Raw genomic sequence first — 19,169 nt, 5'->3', positions numbered from 1 at the left:
GACACTCGGGACTACCAGACAGCAGTGGTTGAGGTTGATACCCCTTGGGGCAGTGTGACCCATTCAGTGGGGGTGGTGCCTTCGCTACTTCATGAAGCTTTAGTGGGGAGGGATTTCCCCCATTTTTGGAGGTTGTGGGAGAACAAGGGGAGGCTGGTGGAGAGGGCTCCCCCTGCTCCGGAAGCACAGGAACTCTCACCAGACCCTTTTTGCCAAAGGGAAGGAAACGCTGTTGGGGGAATCGAGGGAGCTGGAGATCCTCTTCCTTTCCCTGTCATGGCTGGGGAGCCGGAGGACCTGGGAGCTAGCTCCCAGCCAGAGGGTAATGAACAGGAGGACATTTCTGGACCTGACAATGAGTAGCCAGAATGTGGTACCCGACTTAGAAGTCAGGAGAGAGGATTTCTGTACCGAGCAATTACGAGATGTCACCCTCCTTAGAGCCAGAGAAAACGCTAAGATGGTGGATGGGGAACCAGTAGATCCTCACTGGGCGGTGTCTTTTCCCTACATGGCCATTAAAAACAATTTACTGTATCAGGTGATAAAACTGGGAGAGGATGAGGTTGAACAGCTGCTGGTTCCTAAACCCTTCCGCAGGTTGGTCCTAGACCTGGCCCATGGTCATGTAATGGGGGGACATCTCGGTATCGAAAAGACCAGGGAGAGAATCACCCAGAGATTTTTCTGGCCCGGGTTGCATGCAGATGTCAGGGGGTACTGTGAATCATGCCCTGAATGCCAAATGTCGGCACCATCGCCCCATTTTCGCAGTCCCCTGGTCCCTCTACCAATCATCGAGGTTCCTTTTGAGAGGATTGGCATGGACCTGGTGGGGCCGGTAGTGAAGTCTGCCCGGGGTCACCAGCATATTCTGGTAATCCTAGACTATGCGACACGCTATCCTGAGGCCATACCCTTGCGTAATACTTCCGCTAAGGCTATCGCCAAGGAGTTAGTCCAGGTGTTTAGTCGAGTGGGAATCCCAAAAGAGATCTTAACCGATCAGGGCACCCCATTTATGTCCAGGGTTACCAAGGAACTGTGTAGATTATATAAAATCTCCCATCTCCGTACCTCTGTCTACCACCCCCAAATGGATGGTTTGGTCGAAAGATTTAATAAAACCTTGAAAAGTATGCTAAAAAAAGGTGGTTGACAAAGATGGGAGAAATTGGGATTTTTTGCTCCCATATCTTTATGTTTTCCATACGAGAGGTTCCGCAAGCATCCACAGGCTATTCTCCCTTTGAGCTCTTGTATGGTAGACATCCCAGGGGGCTGCTGGATGTTGCCAAAGAAACATTGGAAGGTGAGGCCACCCCATATAGAAGCGTCATAGAGCATATCTCCCTGATGCAAGATGGAATCGCTGCTGTCCTGCCACCGGTACGAGAACATATGGAGCGAGCGCAGGAGGCCCAGAGGAGGGTCTATGATCGGGGTGCCAGAGTCCGTACTTTCAGCCACGTGGACAGAGTGTTGGTACTGGTTCCCATGGTTGAAAGTAAGTTTCTAGCCAAGTGGCAGGGTCCCTTTGAAATTATCGAGAGGATAGGAGAGGTCAACTATAAAGTCTACCAACCAGGAAAAAGGAAACCACAACAAATTTATCATGTGAATCTCTTAAAGCTCTGGAAGGACAGAGAGACTTTATTGGCTGCATCTCCGGCCCCAGCAGACCGGGTGCCGGTGACACCTGACATCCCCATAACCGATTCCCTGTCGGTGGCACAACAAAATGATGTTAGGGGGTTTGTGTACAAAAATAGAGACTTTTTCTCCCCCTTACCTGGACTGACCAATGTGATCCAGCATGATATAGTGACGGAAACCAGGGGTTCGCTTAAATTTAAAGCCATATAGAATCCCAGAGGCCAGGCGAGAGGCAGTCGCAAAGGAAATAAAAAATGTGTTAGAGTTGGATGTAATAGAAGAGTCCCACAGTGAGTGGTCGAGTCCCATAGTATTGGTCCCAAAACCTGATGGCACTATCAGGTTTTGTAACGATTTTAGGAAACTCAACAGTGTATCCAAGTTCGATGCATACCCGATGCCTCGGGTCGACGAACTCGTGGACAGGTTGGGACAGGCCCGCTACATAACAACCCTAGATCTAACGAAAGGCTATTGGCAAATACCCCTAACTGAATCAGCCAAAGAGAAGACTGCCTTTTCCACTCCTGAGGGCTCGTTTCAATACAAGTGGATGCCTTTCGGTCTGCATGGGGCCCCTGCATCCTTCCAGAGAATGATGGACAAAACTTTGAGACCACATCGCTCATATGCAGCTGCTTATTTGGACGATGTGGTCATCCATAGCCTAGATTGGGACTCGCATCTGCCCCGAGTACAAGCAGTGGTAGATTCCCTTAGGGAAGCAGGTCTCACGGACAACCCAAAAAAGTGTGCCATAGGCCTGGAGGAGGCCAAATACCTTGGGTATGTTATTGGTCAGGGACTGGTCAAGCCTCAGACCAATAATATTGAGGCAATTCAAAAGTGGCCCCAACTGGTAAACAAAAAACAAGTTCGGGCCTTCCTAGGCATTACGGGGTATTACCGGCGGTTTATACCTAACTTTGCCACCATTGCCGCCCCTCTGACTGACCTAACGAAGGGTAGAGGGTCGGTCATGGTCAAATGGAATCCTGAAGCGGAGGAGGCGTTTCAGAGGTTAAAGCAGGCCCTTTGTGGACTGCCGGTGCTGGTGACTCCGGACTTCACAAAGGAATTTGTGGTACAGACTGACGCCTCCGAGGTGGGCCTAGGTGCTGTACTATCCCAGAACAGAGGTGGTGAGGAGCACCCGGTTGTATACCTGAGCCGAAAGCTAAACAAGCATGAAAAAAACTATGCTATTGTTGAGAAGGAATGTCTTGCTGTTAAGTGGGCTTTGGACTCCCTGAAGTATTACTTGTTGGGGAGGTCGTTTAAGTTGGTCACTGACCATGCTCCCCTAAAGTGGATGTGTGACAACAGGGAGAAAAATGGCCGCGTGACAAGATGGTTCCTGGCTCTACAGCCGTTCAAATTTACAGTAGAGCCTAGGCCGGGCAAGCTCCAAAACAATGCGGATGCCCTCTCCCGCATTCACTGTATGATTGGGTCTATTGCTCAATCGCCGGCGCTTGAGCAGAGGGGGAGGATATGTGACGGTATGCGAGGTGAGATAGTGGATAATCGCTATATTTCACCTCGCATACGTTCTGTGGTGAGAGACTGAACCGGAATCCGGCCTGGGTTTTTCCAGCCTCTGTGACAGGCTAGGTTCCGGTCCAGAGATTGTGAGTTACCTGAGTCCATGCTCAGGTGGACTTTAAATTAACAGGAAAAGAGGACAGAAATGCTCTGGCCTGCCTGAGACTCAGGAGGGAATCTGAGAGAGGAGCTGTGTGTGGACTTTCAAAAGAACAGGTTTGCTTTACTATGTGTTTTGTGGGTGATGAGGACCAGCCCCACACTGTATAGTGAGGATAACCGTTGTTTAGTTTAGTGCCGGACGGCAAGGATTTATTTTGTTTTGTTGTTTTTGTATCTTTGCAAACCTCTGCTGAAATAAAGCTGGCAATCCACCAGACTTTAAAGAAACTACCTGCGTGCTGGCCTTAAGTTCCTGTGAAAGGTGATCCCTGTGAGCTAATCTCCCACAATATATATAGATACAAATATAGATTACTTATAGTTCTAAACAAAATAAATAAATAAAAATTGTAGAATTGCTGCTACACACGATGGAAAGAAAAGTTTGTTGTCTTTTGTCCTGCTGTGGGTGCATGACAGAGACCCGGACACAGTGGGGGATGGGAAAAGGGGGGGATCCACTTTGCTAGAAAAATAATAAAAGCATCAACAACGGTCTGTCCTGGAGTGCAGAGGACTCCACAGTCCTCTCCCCTAAAGCGCACCCACCCTCCACAGTCCTCTCCCCTTCCATGTACCCACCCTCCACAGTTCTCTCCCCTTCCATGCACCCATCCTCCACAGTCCTCTCCCCTTCCGTGTACCCACCCTCCACAGTCCTCTCCCCTTCTGTGTACCCACCCTCCACAGTCCTCTCCCCTTCCGTGTACCCACCCTCCACAGTCCTCTCCCCTTCCGTGTACCCACCCTCCACAGTCCTCTCCCCTTCCGTGTACCCACCCTCCACAGTCCTCTCCCCTTCCGTGCACCCACCCTCCACAGTCCTCTCCCCTTCCGTGTACCCACCCTCCACAGTCCTCTCCGCTTCCGTGTACCCACCCTCCACAGTCCTCTCCGCTTCTGTGTACCCACCCTCCACAGTCCTCTCCGCTTCTGTGTACCCACCCTCCACAGTCCTCTCCCCTTCTGTGTACCCACCCTCCACAGTCCTCTCCCCTTCTGTGTACCCACCCTCCACAGTCCTCTCCCCTTCTGTGTACCCACCCTCCACAGTCCTCTCCCCTTCTGTGCACCCACCCTCCACAGTCCTCTCCCCTTCTGTGCACCCATCCTCCACAGTCCTCTCCCCTTCTGTGCACCCATCCTCCACAGTCCTCTCCCCTTCTTTGCACCCACCCTCCACTGTCCTCTCCCCTTCTGTGCACCCATCCTCCACAGTCCTCTCCCCTTCTGTGCACCCACCCTCTACAGTCCTCTCCCCTTCTGTGTACCCACCCTCCACAGTCCTCTCCCCTTCTTTGCACCCATCCTCCACTGTCCTCTCCCCTTCTGTGCACCCACCGTCTAGAGCAGGGATCTTAAAACTATGGCCCTCCAGTCTCCCTTTTGACAGCAAAACAGATATATCATTGGATAACGACTCGGGAGTAAGCAGTGAGCATCCTCCAAGATAAGGTTCAGAAATTTGATCACATTCGGGATCCCTGGACCAAGTACATACACAGCCCTATCTGGACACTGTTTTCTTCCCTCTAAATGGTTTCTCTTAGATGTATAATCTTCTCCTCTCCTGGTGTCTTTCTTCCTCTTCTTCCACTTTCTTCAACTTTCTACTCTGTTCCTTCTTTAACCCTTTCTAATTTTTTGGAGTATTTTTTCTGGAATCACCACACAAGAGCTGCTTATGGAACGTTACCAAAGATTAAAAACTTTAATTAAAAACTTGTTCATTATGGTAACTCACTGTTTTATTCTCTCTTTGGTTATGTTTTCCATGTTTTCCATATTGTCTGTTTATTATACCCCATTGTCGCTTTTTGAGGTAGTTATGACTTGAAACCAAATGTAGTAAATGTTGGCTTTTCTTACAAACCTCATTGCAATTCTGTTATTCCAAAACCTAATAAACATATTGAATAAACATATTGAAAGAAAACAATGTTACTTTGTATCTCTCTATCTCCCATTCAGTATCTATTCTTGTGTATATTCTGTGTGTATGGAGTACGCACAGTGCCACTTCTCTTGTCCTGTATGCCGGGTGTCAGTGGTGTTCTGTAACAGGAAGTTGGAGTGTTATATTGGTTTTTAAGGTTCTTTTGTCACAATCAGAATAGTTTCAGGTTACATTATTCTAGTTTTTCTTGTCATTCCACACACTTGTCTCCAGCTCAGAAGAAGAGGGAGATAGGAAGAGAGTGGAGGAGACTCCACCAGGAGACATCAGACTACAGAGGAGAGATAGCAGAGAGCGGAGGAGACTCCACCAGGAGACATCAGACTACAGAGGAGAGACAGCAGAGAGTGGAAGAGACTCCACCAGGAGACATCAGACTACAGAGGAGAGACAGCAGAGAGCGGAGGAGACTCCACCAGGAGACATCAGACTGCAGAGGAGAGACAGAAGAGAGCAGAGGAGACTCCACCAGGAGACATCAGACTACAGAGGAGAGACAGCAGAGAGTGGAAGAGACTCCACCAGGAGACATCAGACTACAGAGAAGAGACAGTAGAGAGCAGAGGAGACTCCACCAGGAGACATCAGACTACAGAGAAGAGACAGCAGAGAGCGGAGGAGACTCCACCAGGAGACATCAGACTGCAGAGGAGAGGGAGCAGAGAGTGGAGGAGACTCCACCAGGAGACATCAGACCACAGAGGAGAGACAGCAGAGAGCGGAGGAGACTCAACCAGGAGACATCAGACCACCGAGGAGAGACAGCAGACAGTGGAGGGGAGAGGTCACCCCAGTACATCGGAGAGGTAGGATAGAGTAGACTTATGAAATCTTCTATATGTTAGGAGGACGCAGGAGGGGTCAATGACCCCATACCTGGGCACTTCGTAGGGCTAAAATGTTTCTTATTTTGTGGGTTGGGGTGTATAGCGAAGATGGAAGAATCGATTTGATATATTTCAGCCGGCAGGAAGTGTATGAGCAGCTTTATGACTAACAAACATTCTGCCAAAAGATATAATTAAGAACTAAAATCAAAGATTAAGAAAAATATCATGAGGTTTGAAATACCCCCAGCTTAAAGTGGACGTACTAATCCCTTATATGAGCATGGAACCTGGGTACAGCCCCCCCTTTCCTAGCCATACCAGGCCCATACATGCCCTCAACATTGGGGGTATCTTGCCAGGGGGGATCCCTGGCAAAGCACATTGTTCCGATGTCGATGAGGACAAGGGCCTCTTCACTAAAACCCTGGCCTGGTGGTTGTGCAAAAGAGTCGGTGGGGGGGGGTTTATCTGAACCTTAAAGCCCCCTTTAACAATAATAGGATTCCAAGATCCTGCCCTACCCATGTGACTGAATAAAAGATGAATACCCTACAGTCTCTAACAGGTTGCTGGAGGTGCAATCAAGAGGTGGGTTCCTTCCTCTATATATGATGGTATTATCCGGTGCTTCAACTATTCCGGTGTAAGGTTCATGATATGACAATTGCGGTTTCCTCACTCCCCTTAGCATACCTAAACATACAGAAAAACATAGAAAAGTGACAGCAGAAAAAGACCAAGTAGACCATCAAATCTGCCCATTTATTTATTTTTTTATTGTCTTTGTTTTTTATTTTTTGTTAACTTTTTGTCTGAGTATAGATCTGTTTGCCCAAAGCATGTTTGAAGCCATTTACTGTTGACAATACTACAAAACAGTTGCTAGGCTTTGGGTTCCAGTCTGTTGGAAATCACCCTGACCTTTTTCTATGAAGGAATGGATTCAAAGGATTACACACATAGTTGAGATGGAGGAGGTGATCCACACAACAATATTTCTAAATTCTCTCAGATGTGGGCATTTTGGACACGTTTTCAAGGGTCTTCATCTTCGTCTAATTCCTAGACCCCAACAGGGTATGGAAATTCTTTATAGACCTTCTCCCCTTGAGGTCAATTTTTTTTCCACTAAGAGGGTGGTGTCTCTGGACTCACAGGAGGAGAAGGGGATAGCAGATGGTGGTATCCCCAAGTATCCCTCTCCACTGTCCTACTACGCCCTCCCCCCTTTTTTTTCTCTTTCTCTCTTTCACTTCTCCCCCCTCATCTTTCTTGATTTCTTGTATCATTCTCTCCCCAGCTTCCTCTCCGCCACTAGGTTGGGTTTAGTCAGCAGCCCCCTTCATGGGTGCCTTTTGATGCAGAGGTGGACTTACTTACTTGCCTCCTTCCTCCTTGTGCTCCTTTTAATTTACAGGTGTAACAGAGACCCCCCCCCTTCCACCAGAATACCGCTTCCTTCAGTCTTAAACATAGATATCAGATATTCTAGCTGCCCCCATACAAAACCAGCCGAGAATAGCTTGTATAAGATATGGAACATTTATTGAACAAACTCAAACCGAATATATACCCCACCAGCTCAGGGGCCTGACTACATTATCATATGCAGATGAGATTGTGTACATAAATATAATTAACATATCTAAGGAACAACCAACACAAACAGTACTCTACTTTTCCATTAGCAACTAATAGATGACAGTGATTTCATTAACTTGAGCTACTTAACTAGCAGACTTGCCGTCATCAAGCTCATGAAGTACAATACACTTTATTATAAGTGTAAACACATCCCCACAGTAGACAATAGGTGAGTTAATCAGCACAATCAACAATGTGTGGAAGACAGGTGTTTGAGCTGATGACATTAGTATCTGCCATGAGTCTGACTGAGCGGAGCAGTCCCCTATTGGCAATAGGCAGCTAGGCCTTTAACATGGATTCTAGGCCTAGAGTCCCAGAGTCTGGGTGTCTTGGGGAGATGTGGACTTGAAGCCAAAGTAACATTACTCCAAGGGTCCCCTCAGCATACACCACACAAAGAGCAGTGTTCCCTCACAAGCCAGGGCCCATAGTCAGTAGGCAAGAGGTTAGCCTGCAGTCCCCTCCAAAAGTGAGTTTGTCACAAGGGGCTTATGGACACAAAGAGGGGTGAATAGGTTGGCTGCTTAGGGATCTTGGAAGACCCTGTTTAAATATTTGCCTCTCTGCTTATTGTTTTTTTAATTTCTACCCATAGTCTGTTTTCTACATGTTATTTGGGAAACATTCCCTGCAGATTTCCTTTCCTTGTCTTATTTTAGAATAACCTTCCCTGTTTCTTATTGGAAGTGATTATGCAAAATACACTATACTGTCAAAAGTATTGGGATGCCTGCCCTTACACGCACATGAATTTTAATAGCAACCCAGTCTTAGTCTTTAGGGTTCAATATTGAGTTGACCCACCCTTTGCAGCTATAACAGCTTCAACTCTTCTGGGAAGGCTGTCCACAAGGTTTAGGGGCTGTGGTGCGGGGTTGTTTTTCAGGGGTTGGGGCTTGGCCCCTTAGTTCCAGTGAAGGGAACTCTTAAGGCGTCAGCATACCAAGACATTTTGGACAATGTCATGCTCCTAACTTTGTGGGAACAGTTTGGGGATGGCCCCTTCCTGTTCCAACATTATTGCACACCAGTGCACAAAGCAAGGTCTTTAAAGACATGGATGAGCGTTTTTGGGGTGGAGGAACCTAACTGGCCTGCACAGAGTCCTCACCTCAACCAGGTAGAACACCTTTGGGATGTATTAGAGCAGAGACTGAGAGCCAGGTCTTCTCAACCAACATCAGTGCCTGACCTCACAAATGCTCTTCTGGAAGAATGGTCAAACATTCCCATAGACACTCCTAAACCTTGTGGACAGCCTTCCCGGAAGAGTTGAAGCTGTTATAGCTGCAAAGGGTGGGCCAACCCAATATTGAACCCTACGGACTAACACTGGGATCCCATAAAGTTCATGTGCGTGTAAAGGCCGGCGTCCCAATTCTTTGGACAATACAGTGTATGTACCTAGCTTGTAATCTTTGTTATCTACTTGAAATTTCTCTTTTGTTCTATGTAAAAAAAAAAAGGGTGAGTACCCCCAATCATTCATAAACAAAAGTGAAAAGTAAATGAAAACTCACACAAACACTTTTTGACAAGGTTTTTTTTTTTTTTTTACAAATTCACCCCCCAGCCCCTAACAAATGTCCTACAATATAAATCCACCATCAGTCACATTGTCCAATAATGTAGATCTACCTTAATCACAGTGAGCGTCGGAAAAAAAATAAAATCTGATATGATCCGCTCCTGATGACTGTTAGCCTGGGATTTAATGGGAATTTTATTTAGGAAATGTAACTTTTTAATGTTTAAACATTATTGAAACTTCAATTCTCCACAAAATGGAATTTATAGATTTGTTGTCCCCAAGGACACTGCCCATCCCACCATGCCATTTTTTTTCACAAACCCTTGCTTATTAGCCCAGAAAATGGGCAAATTTAACATTTGGCTCCCATTGACTTCCATGGGGGGTGGATTCTGCACTCGAACGTTAGCTTATTATTATTATTATATAGGATTTATATAGCGCTGAAAGTTTACGCAGTGCTTTACAACTTGAGGGTAGACAGTACAAATACAATACACTTTAATACAGTAGGAATCAGAGGGCCCTGCTCCTTAGAGCTTACAATCAAAGAGGGAGGGTCAAGAGATACAAGAGGTAATAACTGTGGGGGATGTGCTGATGGAGAAAATAAAAGTAAAGTTGTTAGGTGGGAGCAGGATAGCATAGTTACCAACATTTGAAAACAATTTCCAGGGACACTTTGCAGCACAGCTATCAATTACTTACCAAACCCACTTCCCCGAAGCTCCGCCCACTCTGCATAATTAATCTCCGCCTACTTATCAGATTATAGGGTCTACTTCATAAAGAGAGAATTACAGGAATTTGAAAAGGGAATTGAAAACTTGAGGCCAAAGTAGCAGAGTTGGAATAATTCCCCCATTCAGCTGCACTACATCTGCCTAAAGTTTAAAATTCTCATCACAATTCCCTGCAATTCTAAAGTGTCAGCTTGTTGAAAGGTGCTCTGCCTCCCCCTGCTGGCGGATTTCGAAAAGTGCACCATGCTGACACCCTGCCTTCGGTGACACGTTAAATTTGCGACAGGCGGGAAGAGTGAGCGGGCACAGAGAGAGAGAGACAACCTGCTACCAGAACAACAACACATAGCTGGGGTGAGAGCGACACTGTGTGGAACAAAATAAAAAAAAAAAAAATTTTTTTTTTTTTTAATGATTTACATTGTCCCTGATTAATAGGGACAATGTAAATTACGCGGGACAGGCTCCTATTTGCCGGGATTGTCCCGGGAAAAACGGGACAGTTGGCAGGTATGGGATAGGCTTCTCTGAAGAGATGTGTTTTCAGGGACCGTCTGAAATTGGACAAAGTAGGAGATAGTCAGACAGATGGGGGTAGAGCATTCCAGAGGATGGGAGAGGCTCGGGAGAAGTCCTGGAGGCGAGCATGGGAAGAGGTTACATGGGAGCTAGAGAGCAGGAGGTCCTGGGAGGAACAAAGAGAACTATTTGAGTGGTATTTTGAGACCAGGTTAGTGATGTAGCTGGGGGCCAGGTTATGGATGGCTTTATAAGTTATGATTAGTATCTTGAATTTAATTTGTAGGTTGAGTGGCAGCCAATGGGGGGATTGGCAATACGGGTGTAGCAGAGACCAAGCGGTTTGTAAGATGGATGAGCCTGGCAGCAGCGTATATGATGGACTGAAGTGGGGAGGAGCCTATTTAAAGAAAAGCCAATGAGGAGGGAATTGCAGCAATCGTGACGAGAGATGACCAGGGAGTGGATTAGAAGCTTTGTGGTATCATTGGTTAGGAAGGGACGTATCTTGGAGATGTTGCGGAGGTTGAGGTGGCAAGCTTCGGACATTGACTGGATGTGTGGCTGAAAGGATAGTTCAGAGTCCAGGATTATACCAAGGACCTTGTCATGGGGGATGGGTTGATAGTTGAGCCATTGATTTTTGACAGAGCATGAACCGAGCCCGGGTAAATTTGTCCCATCATGCCATTTGTTTCACAAACCCAGGACTCCCATGTAAATGAATGCTAAAGAAACCAAAAACCTCTGCTTGTGGGGAAATGTTTATTTACAAGAGAAAAGTTACAAAGTAAAAGGAGATTGTTGTTAAAGAAAAGCACAAATTCTGAGGGTTATAAATACTACATTTGGATCCAGAACTTCAGGGCGGATCTGCAGCATTTCAAAGGGAAACCAGTTTATGAAGCTGTCATAGGACAGGTGGAATCCAGGGAACATTATAAAATCAAAAAGATTTGCTGATCAACCAATCAGCTTTTCCCACATCTTAGTAAATGAAGGAAAATATTTATATCCAGGGAAAAACTGGCTAAGGTGATGAGAGGAAGAGCTCAGGGCTATGAAGGGACTCATGTTGATGTTGATGTTATTAATAATAATAATATTTTTTGTACCATTATTATTAATCCTGCTATCGTTATATTATTATATTACTATTATTATATCTATATTGTTATACAGATTATTATAATATTCTGTGTATAAACTGATGGACGTGTTATCTGTCTCGGAGACTGCAATAAACAATACAATACACTCTGAGGAAAAGAACCGACATTGCATAGAACTTGATTGGGGGATACATTCTACATCCTTTTCCCATTGTACAATCCTATACTTCACAACATTTATCATGTGACCGAGTGACACCGATCGGTGCTGCACATTATACAGACTATCACAACAAGACATTCCAAAGGCAGGAAACCACGACTAACAACGCCTTTCTGCAAAGTCATTCTCACCCATAAACCTGTTATTATATAAATAAATAAAATCATATTTAACCACTTGCCGACCGCCGCACGACTATCTACGGCGGCGGTCAGCCCCTCACAGGCAAAGTGACGTAGGGCTACGTCACTAGCTTGTGAGGGTCTAGGGAGCGAGCGCGCGCCGCCGGAGGCGCGCTCCCGCGTGGTCACGGACCCCCCCGCGCGTGTGACCGGCGAACCCGATGTCCGCCGGCCACTCTGCGATCGGCGGGGGAGAGGGAGAAAGTCAGGCAGCTTGTGTAAACAAGCTGCCTGTCATTCTCCCCTCTGTATGAGAGATGATCATATGGATCTACTATGTAGCATACAGCTGAAGTCACAGCCAATCACAGTTAGAATCACGCCCCTAGGGACACACACAGCCCCTCCCTCTCAAATAAAGTTAACCCCTTCACTACCAGTGTATTTTTACAGTAACAGTGCATATATAGCACTGATTACTGTAGAAATGTCACTGGTAACCCCAAAAGTGTCAAAAATGTCAGTCAAGGGTCCGATCTGTCCGCCGCAATGTCGCAGTACCGCAAAAAAAATCGCAGATCGCCGCCATTACGCGTTAAAAAAAAAACAACAAAAATGACAAAAATCTTTCCCTTAGTAAACGCAATAACTTTTGCGCAAACCAATCAAAATACGCTTTTTGCGATTTTTTTACCAAACATAGGTAGCATAAAACAAATTGGCCGAAAATTTTAAAAAATTTTGATTTTTACATTTTTTTTGGGGGAATTTCATATAAAAAAAAAGGGAAAAATATTGTTATTTTTGCAAAATTTACGCTCTTTTTTTGTTTATAGCGCGTGATCAAAAAATCACACAGGTGATCAAATACCGCCAAAAGAAAGCTCTGTTTGTGGGAAAAAAGGACGCCAAATTAGTTTAGGTACAGCGTCGCACGACCGCGCAATTGTCCGTTAAAGTCACGCAGTGCCGAATCGCAAAATACCCCCTGGTCAGGAAGGGGGTAAAATCTTCCGGGGCTTAAGTGGTTAAGGGGACAATGGGAAAATTTAGTTAATTAGAGCTGATGAGGGTAAACTGACATCATATGCAGATGGAAATTCATCTCTCTATCTCCTGTCTGATCAATTTTTATTTTATTTTTTTCCAAACAATTTATTGAATTTAAGCATAGTACACATCAACCATAATAAGTGTAAAGATCGTGAAGTTTACATAGAAATGTTATGACAAACAGGTAAAATCTAAGCGAGAAATAAAGTTGTAATGTACAGTGCACATGCGGACACAGGAGGAAGATAAGGCATCTTGGAGGCACTGATATGAGGTCTCCTCCCGCTCCTTGTAATGACAGCCGAGTGGCCTCTCAGCCGCATCGGTTGTCATTACAAGACAGCCGGCTATCGGCTATGGACGCCGGTATCGGGGTGAGGCCTCTAGCTGCAGCCATCACTCCGGTACAGCACTTTCCTGAAATATCGGCAATATCGGTAACCTCAGGGGCCGATTCCGATATATCGGGGAAAGTGCATATCGGCCCTCGATATATCGGCTTTGCCGATAATCGATTGATCCCTATTTTATACCCCACAGGAGGACACACCCCTCCTGATCATATTACCTTAACAATACAAACTGTAAACAGTAATTAACAGCTAACAATGATCTTAATTAAACAGTAAATTAATTAAACAGTAGGTTAATCAACAGATATATAACATCCCACAATAAATTGATAACAAGTTAAAGTGGTCATCAGATTAATCTCATCTCCAAGAGATAGGACAGAGACAGAGACAATAGAACATTGAGAAAGACCTACTTAACAATAAACACATACCAAACCCCACCCCACCTCAGACTATCCGGCCACAGTATTAAAGAAGACACAGGGCTGTTTAAATCTTATTTACCAGCTTTCTTCTCACATACTGTACATCTGTTCACTGATTTTCAAGTTGGCAGAGACCATCATGGCTTTCTTGATTGTGAAATGTAATAATGTCCTCTTGTATTATATACAAGAACATCTTCCTTAAATGCTTGTAGCTCCCTCAAGTGCCAGGGCCCATAGTCAGTGGGTAGGAGACTTGCCCCCAGTCCTCTCCAAAAGCCTCTGTCCTGGTTGAGTCTGCACACAGAGGTCAGTAGTATGTGACACAGATTTCAAAGGTCTTGAGTAAATAACACAGGATGCAAGAGACTGTAGTAAGTAGGGCAGGGTTCAAAGGTCAGGTGTCAGTAACACGAAGGGCCAAGGTCAGTAGTATTGAATGCAGAGCTCAGTGGTTGGTAGTATGTATTTCAGGGTGCAGAGGTCAGGCGTGCATAACGCAAGTTGCAGAGATCAGTAATGCCTAGTAATGCCTAGTGCATGGGTCAGTAGTATGTAATGCACAGTGCAGAGGTCAATAGTAAGTGACACAGAGCGCAGCAGTCAGTAGATGTAATGTAATGAAGAGTATAGTGGTCAGGAGTAAGTAGGTTTAGAGGTCAGTAGTATGTAAAGCAATTGGTAGGGATTAAAAGTAAGTAACAGAGTGCAGAGGTCAGTAGTATGTAATGTACAGTACAGAGGTCTTTAGTGTGTAAAACAAAGTGTAGAGGTCAGTTGTATGTAATGCAGAGTGCAGGGGTGAGGAGTCGGTAGCACAGAATTCCGGAGTAAGTAAATGAGAGTTGTTGGGTGAGTAGTATGTAACGCAGAACTCAGAAATCAGTATTATGTAAAGCAGAGTTCACAGGTCATAATTAAGTGACACAGAGTGAAAGAGGCAGTAGTAAGTAATGCAGAGTTCAAATGACTGGAGTAAGTAATGATGAGGGTCAGCAGAATTTTTTGAGTTCAGTGGTTGGTAGTATGTGTAGAGGTCACTAGTACATAGTGGTCAGTAGTATGTAATGTACAGTGTAGAGGTCACTAGTACATAGAGATCTGTAGAATGTAATGCATAGTGTAGAGGTCAGTAGTACATAGTGCACAGTGCAGAGGTCAGTAGTATGTAATGCACACTGTAGAGGTCAATAGTACATGGTGCACAGTGCACAGGCCAGTAGTATGTAATGCACAGTGCATGGGTCAGTAGTACATAGTGCACAGTGTAGGGGTCAGTAGTACATAGTGCACAGTGCAGGGGTCAGTAGTATGTAATGCACAGTGTAGAGGTCAGTAGTATGTAGTGCACAGTGCAGGGGTCAGTAGTATGTAATGTAAAGTGTAGAGGTCAGTAGTGCATAGTGCACAGTGCAGGGGTCAGTAGTAATAATACAGATGTAAGCAGGTGGTGGTAAAGTGTTTTTAACTTTGTTAAAATGTTGTATTGTTTTTAATTTGGTTGAACTTCTGCATGGTAATTATTATGTTGTATTGCCCTGTTGAGGTGGTACTCCCTAATAGGTAGGGGTTACAACTGCTGGTCAGGTTTTTTTTTTAATAAAATACCGCCCTCTGCGGCGCCAAACACATATTAAAAAGGAGGAAAACACCTCTCGGCGGTGCCGCTGTTAGTGAGTTGGCTGGAGGTTTGATATCAGGTTACCCCAGGAACACGTATGCAACCTAACCACCCCTTTGTGTGAGCCCAGTCGGGGTTCCAAGGATTTGGACCTATGCTTCTCATCTATGGAGGCTAAAGGACATTCAAAACCTTTTTTTAAAATATGACTACCTTATGAGACAAGGGCACCATATAAATACCTAATGGGCAATAAGGGGCACTTAGAAGATTTTGTAGAGGATTGTGTGTTGGAAACATGTATGTTAAATTTGTTATACGTGTGCTAAATTGTGCAGCAATCACCGTAAACCCCAAAAGAAGCTCCTGCTACTTTTTGGTGACAAGCCTTCGAGCAGTTCGGTTTCCCATGAGATGTATCACTCGATCATGGAAAAACCACACAGCGTTTTAGGTGCCATTGAAAATGAATGGCACCCGAACATGCGATTTGAGATTGCAGGCAAAATCAGAGATTCTGCGATACCTTGACCCTATAGGGGTTGCACAGGCAGTCCAACTCCTTCAGGATGGCACATTAATACGTGCCATTGCCATTGCCAGTCTCAAGAGCATGGAGGAGATTCCAGGAGACAGGCAGTTACTCTAGGAGAGCTGGACAGGGCCGTAGAAGGTCCTTAACCCATCAGCAGGACCGGTATCTGCTCCTTTGGGCAAGGAGGAACAGGATGAGCCCTGCCAGAGCCCTACAAAATGACCTTCATCAGGCCACTGGTGTGAATGTCTCTGACCAAACAATCAGAAACAGACTTCATGAGGGTGGCCTGAGGGCCCGACGTCCTCTATTGGGCGCTGTGCTCACTGCCTGGAGCTTGAATGGCATTTGCCATTAAACACCAGAAATGGCAAGTCTGGCACTGGCACTGGCACCCTGTGCTTTTCACAGATGAGAGCAGGTTCACCCTGAGCACCCTGAGTCTGGAGAAGCGTTATGCTGCCTGTAACATCGTTCAGCATGACCGGTTGGGTGGTGGGTCAGTGATGGTCTGGGGAGGCATATCCATGGAGGGACGCACAGACCTCTACAGGCTAAACAATGGCACCCTGACTGCCATTAGGTATCGGGATGAAATCCTTGGACCCATTGTCACGCTGGTGCAGTGGGTCCTGGGTTCCTCCTGGTGCAGGACAATGCCCGGCCTCATGTGGTGAGAGTATGCAGCCGGTTCCTGGAGGATGAAGGAATTGATACCATTGTATGGCCCCCACACTCGCCTGACCTAAATCCAATAGAACACTTATGGGACAATATGTTTCGGTGCAACCCACACCGTTGGGTTGCATCTCAATCTGTTCAGGAGCTCAGTGATGCCCTGGTCCAGATATGGGAGAAAATACCCCAGGACACCATCTGTTGTCTCATTAGGAGCATACCCCGATAATGTCAGGCATGCATACAAGCATGTGGGGGCCATACAAACTACCAATACCATTCTGAGTTGCTGCAATGAAATTTCAGCAAAATGGACTCGCCTGCTGCATCATTTGTTTTTCACTTTGATTTCAGCCCTCTGTAGGGTGATAATTTTCATTTCCATCAAACAATTTGGCATCCTTTCTTTCCTACTACATTACCCAGTCCATACCAGTATAGATCCTAACACATTGCCCAGTCCATACCAGTATAGATCCTAACACATTACCCAGTCCATACCAGTATAGATCCTAACCCATTACCCAGTCCATACCAGTATAGATCCTAACCCATTACCCAGTCCATACCAGTATAGATCCTAACACATTACCCAGTCCATACCAGTATAGATCCTAACACATTACCCAGTCCATACCAGTATAGATCCTAACACATTACCCAGTCCATACCAGTATAGATCCTAACACATTACCCAGTCCATACCAGTATAGATCCTAACACATTACCCAGTCCATACCAGTATAGATCCTAACACATTACCCAGTTCATAAGAAAAAGAGAGAAAGGAGGCGCTAACACCTAGTGCATTTCCCGTGGTCACTGTTTGTAAAATTTTAATAAAATGCCAAATGCATACTCACAGAACAGCTCTGAGGAAGGGGGCTTGACTTCCGAAACACGTTAGCGGTCCTGACTTCAAGGACATGTTCCAGTTCATGTATGGTGGATTCTTGTAACACGCTTTTATTATCTTCATGTCTGTGAGTATGCATTTGGCATTTTATTAAAATTTTACAAAGAGTGACCACGGGTAATGCACTAGGTGTTTGCGCCTCCTTTCTCTCTTTTTCTTATGTACCCATGTTGGAGTTCCCTGCCTGAGGAGAGCAGCACGTCAGTCTTCCCCTTCGGAGTGAGCACTTGGCTGAATTTTTATTACCCAGTTCATACCAGTATAGACCCTAACACATTACCCAGTCCATACCAGTATAGATCCTAACACATTACCCAGTCCATACCAGTATAGACCCTAACACATTACCCAGTCTATACCAGTATAGATCCTAACACATTACCCAGTCTATACCAGTATAGATCCTAACACATTACCCAGTCCATACCAGTATAGATCCTAACACATTACCCAGTCCATACCAGTATAGACCCTAACACATTACCCGGTCCATACCAGTATAGATCCTAACACATTACCCAGTCCATACCAGTATAGATCCTAACACATTACCCAGTCTATACCAGTATAGATCCTAACACATTACCCAGTCCATACCAGTATAGATCCTAACACATTACCCAGTCCATACCAGTATAGATCCTAACACATTATCCAGTCCATACCCGTATAGATCCTAAACACATTACCCAGTCCATAACAGTATAGATCCTAACACATTACCCAGTCCATACCAGAATAGACCCTAACACATTACCCAGTCCATACCAGTATAGACCCTATCACATTACCCAGTCTATACCAGTATAGACCCTATCACATTACCCAGTCCATATCAGTATAGATCCTATCACATTACCCAGTCCATACCAGTATAGATCCCAACACATTACCCAGTCCATACCAGTATAGATCCTAACACATTACCCAGTCCATACCAGTATAGATCCCAACACATTACCCAGTCCATACCAGTATAGATCCTAACACATTATCCAGTCCATACCAGTATAGATCCTAACACATTACCCAGTCCATACCAGTATAGACCCTAACACATTACCCAGTCTATACCAGTATAGATCCTAACACATTACCCAGTCCATACCAGTATAGATCCTAACACATTACCCAGTCCATACCAGTATAGATCCCAACACATTACCCAGTCCATACCAGTATAGATCCTAACACATTACCCAGTCCATACCAGTATATATATCCAGCATTATATTTTTCCCCTTTCAGATCAGATGTGTTTTTGAAATTTTCCTTTAATTTTTTTGAGCAGTGTATTATGTTTTAATTTATAGTTCTTTCATGTATTTGTTAACACTTGGAGTTCAGTAGTTTTTGTGAGATTCCTGAGTGCAGAGCGGGGGAAGTTTAATCTTAAACCAAAATGTATTTTTTCTTTTGGCACAGAGTGTCGGGTCTGCATGGACATCTTTGTTCCCTCTGAGTATTTCTTATCCCGTACTTCCTGTCCCGGTGACCACCAGGGCATTGCTGTAATCATAAATTCCAGTCGGTGTAAC

General features: G+C 45.2%; 2 protein-coding genes across 4 annotated transcripts in view; both read left to right on the top strand.

Annotated features, from left to right (window-relative positions):
* Positions 1-19,169, top strand: part of LOC309553410 (phospholipid scramblase 1-like) — an 814,575-nt gene that overhangs the window by 75,472 nt on the left and 719,934 nt on the right. For 2 of the 3 annotated variants that reach the window (XM_082254596.1, XM_082254597.1), the window contains exon 1: positions 5,818-6,126. The exons of the other annotated variant lie outside the window; for it this stretch is intronic. The gene's annotated coding sequence lies outside the window, so the exon portion shown is untranslated. Of the gene's footprint in view, positions 1-5,817; positions 6,127-19,169 lie in introns of those variants that run through there. 3 annotated transcript variants of the gene reach the window in all.
* LOC309553400 (NACHT, LRR and PYD domains-containing protein 3-like) overlaps positions 1-19,169 on the top strand; it is a 1,231,344-nt gene that overhangs the window by 679,581 nt on the left and 532,594 nt on the right. The gene's annotated exons all lie outside the window — the stretch shown is intronic.

The sequence above is a fragment of the Pelophylax lessonae genome, assembly GCF_965119305.1.
Source record: "Pelophylax lessonae genome assembly, chromosome: 4".
Taxonomy (NCBI): Eukaryota; Metazoa; Chordata; class Amphibia; order Anura; family Ranidae; genus Pelophylax; species Pelophylax lessonae.
Note: the sequence above shows the minus strand (reverse complement) of the source record. Positions and strands in the feature narration are given on the sequence as shown.